This window comes from Zeus faber, assembly GCF_960531495.2.
Source record: "Zeus faber genome assembly, chromosome: 1".
In the NCBI taxonomy this organism is placed as follows: Eukaryota; Metazoa; Chordata; class Actinopteri; order Zeiformes; family Zeidae; genus Zeus; species Zeus faber.
The window spans coordinates 24979251-24993777 of record NC_137193.1 but is presented as its reverse complement, the minus strand read 5'-3'; the positions used below and the strand labels follow the sequence as shown (position 1 = coordinate 24993777).

At 40.9% G+C, this 14527-nt stretch overlaps 1 long non-coding RNA gene across 1 annotated transcript in view; it reads left to right on the top strand.

Moving 5' to 3' along the window:
- LOC307232743 overlaps positions 1 to 14247 on the top strand; it is a 29859-nt gene extending 15612 nt beyond the window's left edge. The window contains exons 2-3 of the long non-coding RNA XR_013844246.1: positions 12348 to 12417; positions 14122 to 14247. This is a non-coding gene — a long non-coding RNA (uncharacterized lncRNA). The remainder of the gene's footprint in view (positions 1 to 12347; positions 12418 to 14121) is intronic.
- The last annotated feature ends 280 nt before the right edge of the window (positions 14248 to 14527 follow it).

The window sequence follows — 14527 nt, the reverse complement described above, 5'->3', positions numbered from 1 at the left end:
AGGTACACAACACAGAGCTGTCAGGAGGAAGAACAAAGGCGGTTTGAGAAAAACATTCAACTCATTTGTCGGGGAAAAGAGCCGCTATTTCAGGTAATGTAACTCACAGGGAGAACATTGGAAGACAATGTGGTGTGAGTGATGTTTAACAGCTAAGTTGTTGTCGTGAATATGAATTTGGGATTCGATGTCCATGGTTTCTAGTTCGTCTCGCGCTCCTTTTTCCGTTAATCATCCGATTGTCTTTAAAAGCTTCCTTGCGACAGGTATCTGGCACAATGAGTCTCCACGCGGAAAAAGCATGATTCGCTCTCCTTGTCGAGGACGGCCCTTGATTCATGTTTGTTTCTTGTTGCATTTCTCCGCCGATAATGAGCGTAAACTCCGCCAACCTGCAGAGAAACAGAAGAAACAACAGGGGTCGTCTGCTACGTCTACATCTTTGCTGAAAGGCGACACGGGAAGCCCCTGGGGATCGGGAAAGAATTTACATGCAAAAAACAAAAAATGAAAAAAAATGAATTTGAAATATGCAAATCAGTCGGCGGGTGTTGTTTTGTAATGGTGCCAGGGTTGTTCTTTCATAATGCCATGATAATTAACAATTGCATTTATTCCCTAAAGATGCTGCCAAGGAAAATAAAGGGAATAGGTGATGATAAGGAAAACATGGTTATTTAAAACACCCAGGTAATGCAAAACCTTTATGAGGAGAAAAATGCTTGGGAACACTTTATATTAAGGTGCTTGTAAAAGCGTTAGTTGATAGTTAATATGGTCCTTATAAGATGCTTATAAACATTAGTATTGTGTTATTATTATAGTATACTTGTCAATATCTTTTAGTAATTCAAATTTGACTTGGTGGTTAATAACACGTTTTTCTGCGGTGTGACAAACTCAGAAGACATTTATTTTCACTTTACAGGTACTTTAAATACACACGTCAGCATTTGAGTCACAATGTTCTTCTCACATGAGAAACAATAAAATAAAAATAAAATAAATACGAAAAAAAATTATATATATATATATATATATATATATATATATATATTTTGGTATCAAACTGGTTGTTGGTTGCTGGTTCCAACTTGTGTTGATGGGGTTCGTGTTGTTTTAAGTAACGTTTTCAGAGAAACCTTTCACAACATGCATTTTACCTCAATTTTTAAGATATTGTTATTGTACTAATAATTACTTTTTTTTTTCAAAGGCCTACGGAAGCTATGTTTTATAGAACATTCTCTTTGTGGCAGCATGTGGCTGCCATTTACGTGGAAGGAATGAAAACAAAAAAGAAAAATCAACCTTATTAACCTTAATAAAGCACTGTTCTTGCTTTAGATCTGGTAGCTGCAAAATGCCTAGTTATCTGCATAGTTAACTGCTAATAAGTGCTGTAATTGGCACTTATAAAGTCTTATTAACACATAATGGAAACATAGTTAACTGTTAATAAGTGCATAGCTAACTACAAATAAATTCTATAATTAACACTTATATAGTCTTATTAACACATAATAAAAACATATTTAACTGTTAATAAGTGCATAGTTTACTGCTAATAAAATTCTGTAATTAACACTTATATAGTCTTATTTACATATAATAAAGGCATAGTTAACTGTTAATAAGTGCATGGTTAACTGCTAATAAATGCTATAATTAACACTTATATAGTCTTCCATAAAAAAAAGCATGTTAGGGAAACGACGAGAAGAAGCCATTGTGGTAAGGAGCAAATGGTGGGGGCTCGTCGCCCAATGTTCCAGAAGGAAGGGGGGGGGAGTCTTATTAACACATAATGGAAACATATTTAAATGTTAATAAGTGCATAGTTTACTGCTAATAAAATTCTGTAATTAACACTTATATAGTCTTATTTACATATAATAAAGGCATAGTTAACTGTTAATAAGTGCATAGTTAACTGCTAATAAATGCTATAATTAATACTTATATAGTCTTATTAACACATAATGAAAACATAGTTAAGTGTTAATAAATGCTATTATTAACGCTTATATAGTCTTATTAACACAATAATGTTATAAGCCTTTTATAGGGACCTTATTAATTAATTATTAACCAACGGTTATTACAAGCACCTTCATATAATGTGTTACCAAATGTTTTTATTTATTTTTTTAATAATGTATGAATAATGTATTTGAAGTGATATCATGATATGGTATATAATTATGTGCTCAAGGAGATATGTGCTTATAAAAGGTCATAATAACAATATTCCATTGAAAAGGTGATCTACCTAACTCAGTCAGATTGCCGTTAAATTAGAGTTTGCCTCAAAGGAATAAAACTTCATACCTGTGTCTATGATACAATTCACAGATTTTATTTTCAAAGAATTGTTATGAAATTCCAGCATAGTGGTTCTAAAATGATTTGCCAGTAGATTTCCTCCTCAGTGAGAGGAATGCCGCGTCATAATGTTTAAAACAGCCAAAGCACTACATTTGCAAATTTGGTACAAAAGTATTGGATTTACATGTAAGGTGTCTAGGAATTTTATATATATATATATATATATATATATAAATAAATAGAAGACGGACGATGGAACGAGCGTGTAACTAGAATAACTTTCACTTCAAAATTGTAAAAAATGAATACAGATACAGATATCAGATGTCCACAGAACTCACACGCACCAAATTCAAAAGATTCCAACGATTCCAACCCATAAATCCTTTCAATGCATATATAAATTGTGGTGAATTCGACCAATGGAGTGGAGTTGTCTGCTCCCTAACAAACGACGTGGCTTTAGCATCCTCACAACCTGCTTGGACGTGTTTATGAGATTTCACGCAGACAATTCATGGTGTGACCAGAACCTTAATCTACACCTGGGTGGTCGGAACTCTTCAAGTGTTTCATCCTCAGGCAGTCTGAGGTCACCGTCACCAAGGAATAGCCGAAACATCCACTGGTTTTGTCATTGTTAACCGGCTCAGTGCCTGTTGTCGTACGAAACCGAGTTATCCAACCATCATTAAAATCCTGCACCTGGAGTAGATTTAGCATGGACGCGTGGCGTGTCACAGCTCGTATTGGATTACACACACCAGGGGTGGACTTGAAATCTGACATACTGGGCACTTTCCCGGTGGGCACCTTGGCGCATATATAATTTTTTTAATTATTATAAATTGTCCAACTGCCGACCCATAAAGCAGGCAGAGCAGCCCATTGGTTCATTGTCTATGCTGACACTGGGCTGGCCCAATCTCTTATGAGGTCCCCCCCCCCTCCCCCGTCCTCTGTCTCTCGTGTAGGACCCGAAGTGCGAGTGATTTTTTAACGGGTAGACATTTTTTTTCTTTCACTCTCCTAACGGCAATTTTTATCCCAGTCCAGTCCTGACACACACACACAGACACACACACACACAAACACCACCACGCCGGTATAGTTATTCACATGACCTCAATATACCGTTCCAGTAGTCTTGTTAATTTTCTCTTAGTTTTGGCATTTTTCTCAGGCTTTCCAGGTGTTTTGATGGCATTGGCACAGCGCTGGAAGCGGGACGCTAAACCCTTTTCAACTCCCGGAGAGAGAAGAGAAGAGAGAGAGAGAGAGAGAGATTTGAAGAAAAACGCATTTAAGGGAGTTAAATATCACATTTACGATTAAATCTGCCTGTTCCCAGTCTGATGTTCGGCCATTTCCATTGGGATCTTCGCACAAATGCGTGGACGATTCTTAGTCATTGATGATGTTCATACTCTCCTTGAAGGTCCCTGGAAGGGACCAGAAAAAAGACGGCCATCTTTCTTACCCTCAAGCTTTTATCCCTTAAAGTGCATGGGCACACCTTAGACAGCCCAGCGCGCTTCAGTTATTACGCGGCGAGGGGGATGAGGGCAACCTCTCCCATGTGCTAAGAAAACCCAGCAGGTTGCTCTGGCAGACGTTAAATAACTCCAACTTAAATGACTTCACGCAGAGATTACTCCTCGCTCACGGTCTTCACTTTAGTTTTTTCAGTGCGTTCGGCGTATCCACCGTCTGCTTTTTCAAATGCAAATTGTTTTGTAGGAGTTATCCAACATCAAACGCTGCACTGGGAGTAATAGGAAACACAACAGTCATTTATGGTACAGTTGGAATGTCTGTCCATACCGATGGAATGTCAACGTGATATCCGTTTACCCTCACGTTGTGTTTGTTATCTATACATTCCCGCTCGTATCCCCCCCCCCCCCCCCCCCCCATACCTGCCTCCTCAATCCCTTTGTCGTCTGGGAGAGGAAGTGCGTGGGATGCCATCGAACATGAGAGCCGATATAAATCACGTCTTTCCTCCATGGAGCCAGGGAGAGGGGGGAGTTCTCTCTCAGCGAAGCATTCCTGGTTTAAAAATGCACCGTGCTCATTTGCTGCAGCCCCAAAATGTATTTTAGCAGACAGGGTTCACAGGGAAGACGCATCCGTCGCCTCTTACCTTCAAACAGGGGTCACGAGGTGGGTTCCTCGATAGACTGTGATCGAATTTTCATTCAATTCATCTATGCGTTTTGAATTGCCACTGTGAAGACCAATAGGTTGACGTTGTGAAGATGAATAGCACTATTCTAGCCGAGAACGGTGTCCAATAAATCCAGATTTTCGGAGGCTTTCGTATATCAAAAGGCGTCTTTATTTTTATTATTCATCATTGAGATGGGTTGCCGCCGCCTGGAAACCTGTCCTTGCCCCCGTACATCGAAACGCCACAATCACAGCGATACAAGCCCAACGTGATTCCTGGGCGATTCGCTCAACTTTCATTACGACCTTCCTCCCAAGGCCCGGGCTCAACAACTCAGCTCCTTGATCTGTGGCAAAGTGGCCACTTAACTCCTGATTATGTCATGTTATGGAGATTAAAAATAATAAAAAACGGAATTGTGTACACGCATAACAGAAGTAATCACTATTTGGAAAAGCATCGGCTGAATAACAGCATCCACCCACGGGTTCAGAGTGTCATGTTTCCTTCTACTACTACTCGGGGTTCAGGGTCCAAAAAAAACAACAACCGCATTTACAACTCTTCTGATATCCAGAATGGATGGTATAGGCATATTATCTTCATACAGTCCTTTGACGTCGAAGGCAAAATTTTGTTCATATCTTCACATCTACAACCCATCCACAAGCCGTCATGATGCCATGGTATCAATTTATGATTAGCATGGTAATAATATAAAATTATATACACAATTGTAAAGTATAGATCTATCTAATATAAAATGATAAAATATTTCCATCATTGACTGACTGATTAATGATTAATAATACATAATATAATTAATATACAAACGAATCAATTAAGAACAATATTGTATCATATTATTATTATTATTATTATTATTGTTGTTGTTGTAGTATATTATTATTATTATTATTATTATTATTATTATTATTATTATTATTATTATTATTATTATTTGTATAAATAATAATAATTTAAAATAATAGTAATAATATCACATTACAGTTACTAATATTATGACCAATTTGTTTTTTAAATAGTTAATTGTAGGTTTCACAAACACACATGTTGTATTTTATAACTTTTTAAAGACAGACCAGAGTTAATTCACTGTTATTTTTCAAGATAGGGTTTACCCCTAACCCCAGGACGGTGAGGGGCAGTCTGGGACGAGACGATTGCCAATCTAAAAAGCTCCACTCGAGATATCGATGTTCCAGATGGGGGACGTGAAATGACAGACGGCGTTAGATCTCTCTGTTGGGCCAAATATCCTTTTTTTTTTAACTTTGGAAGCAACTGTTCAAATGTATTGACATCAAGACGTCCGGGGTCAATCCTTGATGGTTCCATTCACGTGTTTTTTTTTTCATCACGCTGCGGCCCTGCTCTGCTCTGACAGCCATGAAATTGAGGTGCGGTTACAGATGTATGTCTTGTCTGAATGCATGGGTCATGTATGGGGATGAGGATTGTGTGTGTGTGTGTGTGTGTGTGTGTGTGTGTGTGTGTGTGTGTGTGTGTGTGTGTGTGTGTGTGTGTGTGTGTGTGTGTGTGTGTGTGTGTGTGTGTGTGTGTGTGTGTGTGTGTGTGTGTGTGTGTGTGTGTGTGTGTGTTTGTGTGCGTGTAGCATTTTTGTGTGCATGGGAGTTTGTATGCATCTACAGTACAGTATGTGTGCATTTTCATATTCTAGGTGTGTGTGTGTGTGTGTGTGTGTGTGTGTGTGTGTGTGTGTGTGTGTGTGTGTGTGTGTTGTGTGTGTGTGTATGTTGGGTGAGAGACAGATTGGGTGAAAATGGGATGTGTCACTAAAATGGGAACCTGTGTGCCGGTGGGAAGTGGGAAACTCCACTTCATGAAACAATAGACTCGTCGACAATGTGATAGATAAGCCTTGAAAATAGAACCACAAAACAAGAAGAATGGGCACAAAGGTAGAGTAGGGTGGAGAAGGATGGAGGAAGAAGAAAGGAGGCAATGCAAGAAGGGAGGATCCGTGGAAGTGACAGAATAGAGCAGGGAGGAGACGTGGCGTGAGGAACAGATACGAGGCCTTTAACTTTTACCTTAATTGGAGAGCGTGATACCGCGGTGTATTTTTAGACGGCTGATAAAGCTGCAAAACACGTGGCAAAGTCTGTCTACAAATCTGCCAGCGGAGCTTAACCACAGTTATTTACCTGGTCTCACCTCAAGCGTTACTTTACACAATCGCACAAATATGTCTGCTGGAATTAGACCCTAAGCTCAGCTTTAAAGCGCGGTATTGTGCGCGGTGCTATCGGTCGCTCTACGCAACTCCCGTGTCCACTCCATCATGCAAGAGTCCATTAAGCCGACGAGAAGATGTTTTTTTCACTGCACACATTCCTGTGTGGACGCCCCCGCCCCCCCGCCCCTCGCTTTCCCCAATGGAAAGAATATATCACTTCATTATGGAAAATAACGATTTGAAGTCATGACCTGTTTCACATTCTCTGGCTCAATTCAGAGGGAAACATACTTCTTCACAAAGTGTGATCAGAAAACGTTGTTGACGTGACATACACTTGGTCATGTTGGTCATGACCTCGTGTATGGCGCGTCCCTTGAAATAAAGCTTGAGGATCATGGGTAAATATTTTCCTATGTAGACGCCTGTCAAATCCATTGACACCTGTCCGGGAAGAAGTGCACGGGACCCATATCCTCCAGGCTGGTGTTGGCCACACTTGGAAAAGGGACACCGAGTCCATGTGACTGCTCGCTTCAGACTGAGTATGAACAAGGACAGCTCCTGGGATCTTTGCGGGGGCCAAGCGAAATTATAAAATAAATAAATAAAAGTGTTTTGGATAGTGCCTGGACCGTGGGCTGCCATCGTCCTCAATGGAAGCTACAACAGCCCTCCATGGAGTACAGCTCAGCTTCTATTCATATGCCATGAATAGAACATTACACTCCACAATATTTATTTTATTCCTTCATGGCCTGTAGTGCAGTCGAGTCACAAATTATAGGAGCAGTGCTCATTTGAGGCTCCAAAGGGTGGGTGACACATGGAGTGCGGACATCCATAGAGTCAACAGGGACACCGTCACCCTCAGCTGTGGCGCAACTTGCCTTCCGTGGTGCAGGGAATTTGTGGTCTCAGTCGGGACAAACGTGCACTTCATCATCACAAGTTTATCCTTTTATTTAACTGAGGAAGTTCTGCAATTTTCAACTCTAGATCCGAAAAAACAAGTATAATAGCCTTTTTGAATCAAACCTTGGATTTTTAAATTTGCCCGGCAGATATCTGCCTTCAGGCAATAATCAGTATATGGCAATAATTGGATTGAAGCATTTACATGTATAGCGATTACGCTGTCAGCCCTGGTAGTCTTACTTATTATTCTGCAAGAATGTCTGCTCAAGTTGTGGAAAACACATTGGGTGAAGTAGAACCTTGTTGCTACTTTAGCTTCAATTCCCATTTTGTGCACTCTTGACTTGTGACTTATTTTGTGATATATTTACTGTATGCTCTTTTGCAGGATTTTACGAGTGTTGGCGTCTATTCCGACCTCCCTCATCCTCTCTCATGGTTATTAAATGCATGTGTGAAGCATAGTCTTATGGGAATTTCTCCATCTAGTTAGGTCGTTTGTCTCGCTGTCATGAACCTGGACAGAAGGATATAAATGAAAAAATATTAACCCTTAATTATTTTTCCCTTGACGGTCTTACTTTGATAACTGAAATCACACTACGCTCTTCACATGTTCACATCAAATTCAGTATCGCCTTAAACTGACAATGATGGTATTGTTGGAGTGGTTGTAAGCACCTTCTATCAATGTTGAAGAACTACAGCTCCTCCGTTGTTTTTTAGATGAAGATGATGGAGGTGGAATTTTAAAACACTAAATGATAAATAATTGTGTGACTTATTCTATTAATCTTCTAGTCTACACTTTGGAGGTGTCGGTTGCCTGTAAAAAAACTGCAGTTATTAATTGCATTATTGGCACTAGCATTTTAGTGCCAATAACACTCCAACCACCAGCTCGAGGTAGTTTGTCATCTCAAACAGTGATGGCTGTCCAAAACCTCTTTAAAGAGATCGATAGGTGGTAAAAATCGATCCCTTAACATTGTTAAGTCATAATGATAAGACGCAGGCGTTTTAGGTGATTCAAACTTTGACTCTTTCAGCTAGTAAATTAGAAGAAAATAAAAATAAAATTAATTTACTTACTGAAGATAAAATATTACCAAAACCATCACTCAATCCTTTGACTGGATGCTCTCTATAATTTTCCTATTGGCTTGACAGATGCCTTGGGTTCATAACTGGATGAAATAAAATAATAATAATATGTAGGAGATGTGAGTTTATTCACCTTTTCACTCGAATAACATCAATAAAAATGTACTCTCCCAGTGACCTTTTTCAAACCTATGCCAGTTGAACTTGCATAACACAGTCTTAAACAAGCTCAGGAAATGATTTGAAGACTAGCTTGTGGGTTGCCAGATTGTCAATTTTCCAGTTGCAGTGATGTTGCAGACAGCGAGGCAAGGCAAACGTAATGTGTTGACGGTGGACTGCCCACCTAGCTCCTTACGGCTTTTTGGGTGGGCCTGTGGCTGTGGGTGTGAAACACCAGAAATTAGGTGTACTGTAGATAGAAGCCATAAAGAGCCTTGGTCCCCAGGTGCTGCACTGCGGCTGCCCAGCTCCTAGGTATAAGATGGGTCAAATTCAGAGGATGAATTTTGATGTATCCTACTTGTACAATGACAATGAAGAGACATTCTATTCTATGTATGTTTTGGGATTTTGAGATACTCGGGAGAGACTATTTTATTGGAAAAGAAAAGCATGTGGCCCTTGTAAGCCAAAATACGCCGGTGTCCTGGTCTTTCTCTCGAATCTGAAAAAGGTCGGATGACAAAGCGCATATTTCTTGAGTTCTCTGAGTTCTTTGTTGAGTTCTCCTTGCTCACCTCCTGAATATATTCAGGGTTGGGATTTTAACTTTTAAAGGATTTTTTGCTGTGGTTCATACAGTGGTTGCTTAGATGCACAGATGAACGTTGGGCTTATTCGACATTAAGAGTACAACAGTGAAGCCTTCTGTTTTGATCTTGATAGCACAATTTAAAAATGTTGTCCAGTCCTGCCTCCTTCAACTGAGAACCATTTCAAGAATCAAACCAATACCATCACACGGCGACCTGGAAAAAGCAACCCACGCCCTAATTTTCTCACGACTAGACTACTGTAACTCCTTCCTTTCTGGCATCAACCAAAAGTCCCTCTCTCGCCTCCAACGAGTTCAGAAGGCAGCAGCTCGGCTTCTTACCGGTTCCAAAAGACGACATCACATCACCCCAGTCCTGGCTTCTCTCCATTGGCTCCCTGTTCGTTCAGAATCGATTTTAAGATTTTTCTGATCACTTTTAAAGCAAGTCTGGGTTTGACTCCAAGCTACATAACAGGTATGTTGATCGGTGTGGATCCCATATGAGCCAGTGCGCAGCCTCAGATCCTCAGGCGGACGGGGCCCTCCTGGCTGTTCCAAAGTCTTTTCTGTCAGGGCCCCTCGGCTTTGGAACGACCTGCCTGAGGAGATTCAGCTGGCACAGTCAGTGACTTCTTTTAATAATTTCCCATAAAAACCCTTTTTTATAGATCTTGCTTTTATGTGAAAAAAAAAAATTGTATTTTGTATTTTTTATTATTATTTTTTATTTATTCATTCATTTATTTTTGTTGTCTCTGTATCTGCTTTTTTAATTTAATGAATGAATTTAATTCCTGTTTATTAATGTTCCCTTGCCTTTTAAATTCATGATCTGTCAAAGCACTTCGTAAACTGTGTTTTTAAAGGTGCTATATAAATAATGCTATCAATATTATTATTATTATTATTATTATTATTATTATTATTATTATTATTATTATTATTATTTATTTATTTATTTATTTATTTATTTAATTTAAAAAAATAATAATAATTATTTGATGTAGATCATTGATAATTCATCACACTTTTCTCATGCTTCAGAGGTCAGAGATCCAGGATTTGAGATCCAGATGTTGTGCTTCCTTGTAGATCTTCTCAACTGCCAGTGCTATGGTTTTATTGCATTGCACGGTTATTTTGGGGTCTAGATCCTTAGGGCCTTCTAAACACCGGCACCGCCACATGACGTTTTTTTCTTTTCCTCCTCACTCCTCACTTCACTTCAAGCTGTACTTGGAACAGAAAGCACAAAAAAAAAAAAAAAAAAAAAAAGCTCTGAAGGATAATCTCCACATCGTGCTCCTCCTGTGTAAAGTGCTTTCCTTTGTCCCTTTTGCACATGTCTTTCTTTGGACGACTTATATGCCACAGTGTGCATTTTGCCCCGACCTAATGGATCAAAAGATGGCACTGGGTCTGTATTTGGAATTCCACCTACAATCTAATGGCTGAAGCAAAGACGTTGTTTTGGAGGGAGAATATCGCCCGAACTGAAGCCAAATATAGCAAACAGCTTAAGGTATGAGCCAAGGTTAACTGGCAGCTTTGTGGCGAAGAATTGAGGGCACTTGGAAGCGCTTTTGGTAAATGTATTATTAATGGAATGTATTATGAGATAATTGTTTTCTTTTTTCAATTTGAGGATGCTTAGGTGGGCTACTGCCATACATACAAAGTGATCCAGCCACACAAATTATTTCCAAGATGAAGCCATTCACTACTATGGCTTTCAATATCTTTTGTCCTCCAACAAAGCAGCTCTCAGCAATAGAAAATGTTCCACTTTCAAAGCAGGTCCAAAGCATGCACATACGCTGTCTCTCCCTCTCTCTGCGTCTCTCTTTCCCATTTTCTCTCTCTTACACATGCGTGCACGGCCACACGTGTAAAATAAACAAACCAAGCTCCTCTTTCTCCCGCTCTCGCACAGGGAGCGGACTGCGTATCCTCAGTCGGCTGTCATGGACACTCTTAGCCCTCACCCTGTCCTTATCGGATCCATGCCTTTGATTTATGCCTTTTGCGTTTTCTCACCTCCACCTCCAGTCAGAACGTTCCAGCCATGCGTGTCGAAATTTGACTTTCAGCAACGTGTGCACCGATGTGACGGACAATAGATTTTTCAACGGCGTTAGACACTTTACAGATGATGATCGATCACCTTGTTGGGGAGAAATAAATCCTCCTCTCACCCTCATCCACGCGGAGGTCAGACAGGTCATTCCGTCTCCTGCTCAGAGGCACGGTGGCGCTGTGGCGACTTACTGTACCGTTGATAAATTAGCACTTCCGAGCACTAGAAAGCCGATGTGCATGGCAGAGCGAAGGGTTTAACCGCAGGTTCCAGGGGGTGGAGGCCAAAGTAAATACCACCCATCCCCGCTAACCTTTGGCTGTACCAACCCCTGGCGCTTCCGCTTGTGCCTGCTCAGCAGAACACCTCCCCTGGGTTCCACGCGGGGCGGCTTCAATGACAGAATAATGAGCTATCGATACGGAGCCGCGGTGCCAAGGTAAAGAGAGCCCCGGCTAATCCTAATCTCACACACACTCGCTGGGATGGTGAGCAAACAGAGCCACCCTGCCCCCGAAGGCTGGACGCAGCGGGATCTATCGACTCTCGCAATTTTGATCTGAGTTCTCTCTCATTCTGTCTCTCTCTCTCGGTCGATCCCGCGTTATTGACTCGTAGGTGAAACTTTACTTGTGTCTAAAGGCCTTTGTGCTTGCATTATAGATTAATTCCTACTGTTGCCGTACTCTACCCCCCAACACGTCGACATTTTGTTTGCTCATCCAAGCCAATCCCGACCCTCAATGTATCTCATTCTTCTCCACAGATTCTTCCGGGAGGAGGAGGAAAATATGAAGCTAGCGAGCACTCTCTGGGTCTTGTTGTGCCTCGCGGGGGTAAGCTCTTTTCTTTCTTTACCGGGACACCAAAGCCAAAACACCAAAGAAATCAAACTAATTTGTCTAACAAGCCAAATCATTGTAAATAGGGTATTAAATGACATTCGCAGTAGATTTTCATGTAAGTACATTGTGGTCTATGTGAATCCCCATAGTCATAATCAATTGAAAATAAATCAATTTTTTCCAAACAAAACCCAAAAAATGTGTGTGTTTTTATTGTATAGGTATTAATTTTATTTTATTTTCTGACGTTTTCATGAAACAAAACATCCCCGCGTGCAGTGTCCCGGTGCGGTGTCGGCACATAAAGTTGGAGCGAACTCTTAAATGAGGCATGTACATTTAATATGACGACGATTTGGCAACTGGATTGCAAATTTCTCGCCTCAAATTTGTTTGTTCAGAAACAGGTTTTGGTGGACTGATAAGTGTACAGACGACACAGAACAGAACTCAGAAGTAAAGCTAAAACCCCATTAGCTCACAGAACTAGGGGCCTCAGGAGGGTGGCTCCACCCACTGAAACAGCGCACCTGGAACAGGATTGTTTAGAGGCATGTTAGAGTGGCGAGAATGCATAATCTGAGTGGTATTTTCAGCAAAACAAACTTCAAAAACATGTTTTGCGGACCTCAGACCTATATTAACTTGTTGAAAAAGAGAATTACAGGTCCCCCTTAATCTGATGTGGTTCAGTGGATTTTTGGAGGCTTAAATGTTTTGGCTTGTTATTTACAAACGTTCCCCTGTGAATATTTGTTGGTTTTCCTTCTAAGAGTAATGCATTTGTGATCAAATCAAATATATATATTGTGAATGTGAAATTGAAGCGCTGCATTCTTTTCAGGTTGCTCTGATGTTCAGTCGTCGCCAAATGTGTTTCGTCCTCATCAGACATGTCTAACCTTCTATCCCTTTAAACTGCTCCTGTCAAATGGATCCAGAAAAATAGATGAATGGATACGATGGTGGGGTGGAGGGGATTCCTGCTTTGGGGGATTTCAGAAAGAAAAATCAAAGGAGCGCAATATGTATTTTTCCTCTTTCTCTCTCAGTAGGCTCATTCGTTGATATTGGTGGTAGCCTGGTGGTCGTATGTATGACGTCATTTACTTCAATGTTTGGAGTGACATCATATGTACGGCTGCTAAACTGCTACATGGGACATCAGCTTTCTGACTAAAGATGAAAAGCTTGTTTCTTTTGTTAGCGTAAAGGTTTTGAAGCCGACAGGTAAGAGTTGATGTGCCGGTCTCTGTGATGTTCATAGAAAAATGGGTTCAGAAACATCCTTTCAATTAGGTCACAGTAAACCTTTTTTCACTTTTCACTTAATTTTTATTTTTATTTTTTCATAATTCTTAACACTTACCAAATGGGCTCCTTTTAGTAACCAGCCTCCCGTGAGTTCTTTTGTTAGTGGGAAAGCAAATAGCGTAGCAGGCTTCATTAATACAGAATTATTATTTCTTCTAATATTTGCAGTTTTAAATGACTGTGAACACACACACGCAAAAGTAGGCTTACATGTGTGGACACAAGCGCCTGCCACGCCCTTTTTTTCACACCACTTTAAAATGTTTGGGAACAGGCATGTTTTCTTTCCCCGACGCTGCCGCCGCCGCCACTGCCGCCGCCGCCACTGCCGCCGCCGCCCTCCCACTTCTTCTGAGGCTCTGGTCTCTTGTTTTTCTCCAGCAGAGCAGGGTGGCGGTCGGCGATGAGCCCTCCCCAGACTCGTCGCTCAGGACCGGGGAGGGCGTAATGGAGGGCCAGGGCCAGGGCCAGGCCTCGGGCCAGAGTCAATACAAATGTCTCGAGTTGTCCAACAAAGAAAAACCACGCAACAGAACCGGTAAGGGGCACGGGGGACGGGGTGGGGGCCAAACCGCATTAAAGCTCCTTGAAGCCGGGGGAGAAAATTCTATTACCTCTCAGAGACTATATTCGCTGCCTCTCTGACCTTTGTCGCTCCGGCCGGCGCTCGGGAATCAACTGCTTCCGTTGTTCTTGTTTTAAAAAGATTGGGAGTGTTACGACCTTGTATTTGGGTCAATGGAACCTAAAATGTCTTTACATGTTGACTTCTGACTCCTGTTCCCCC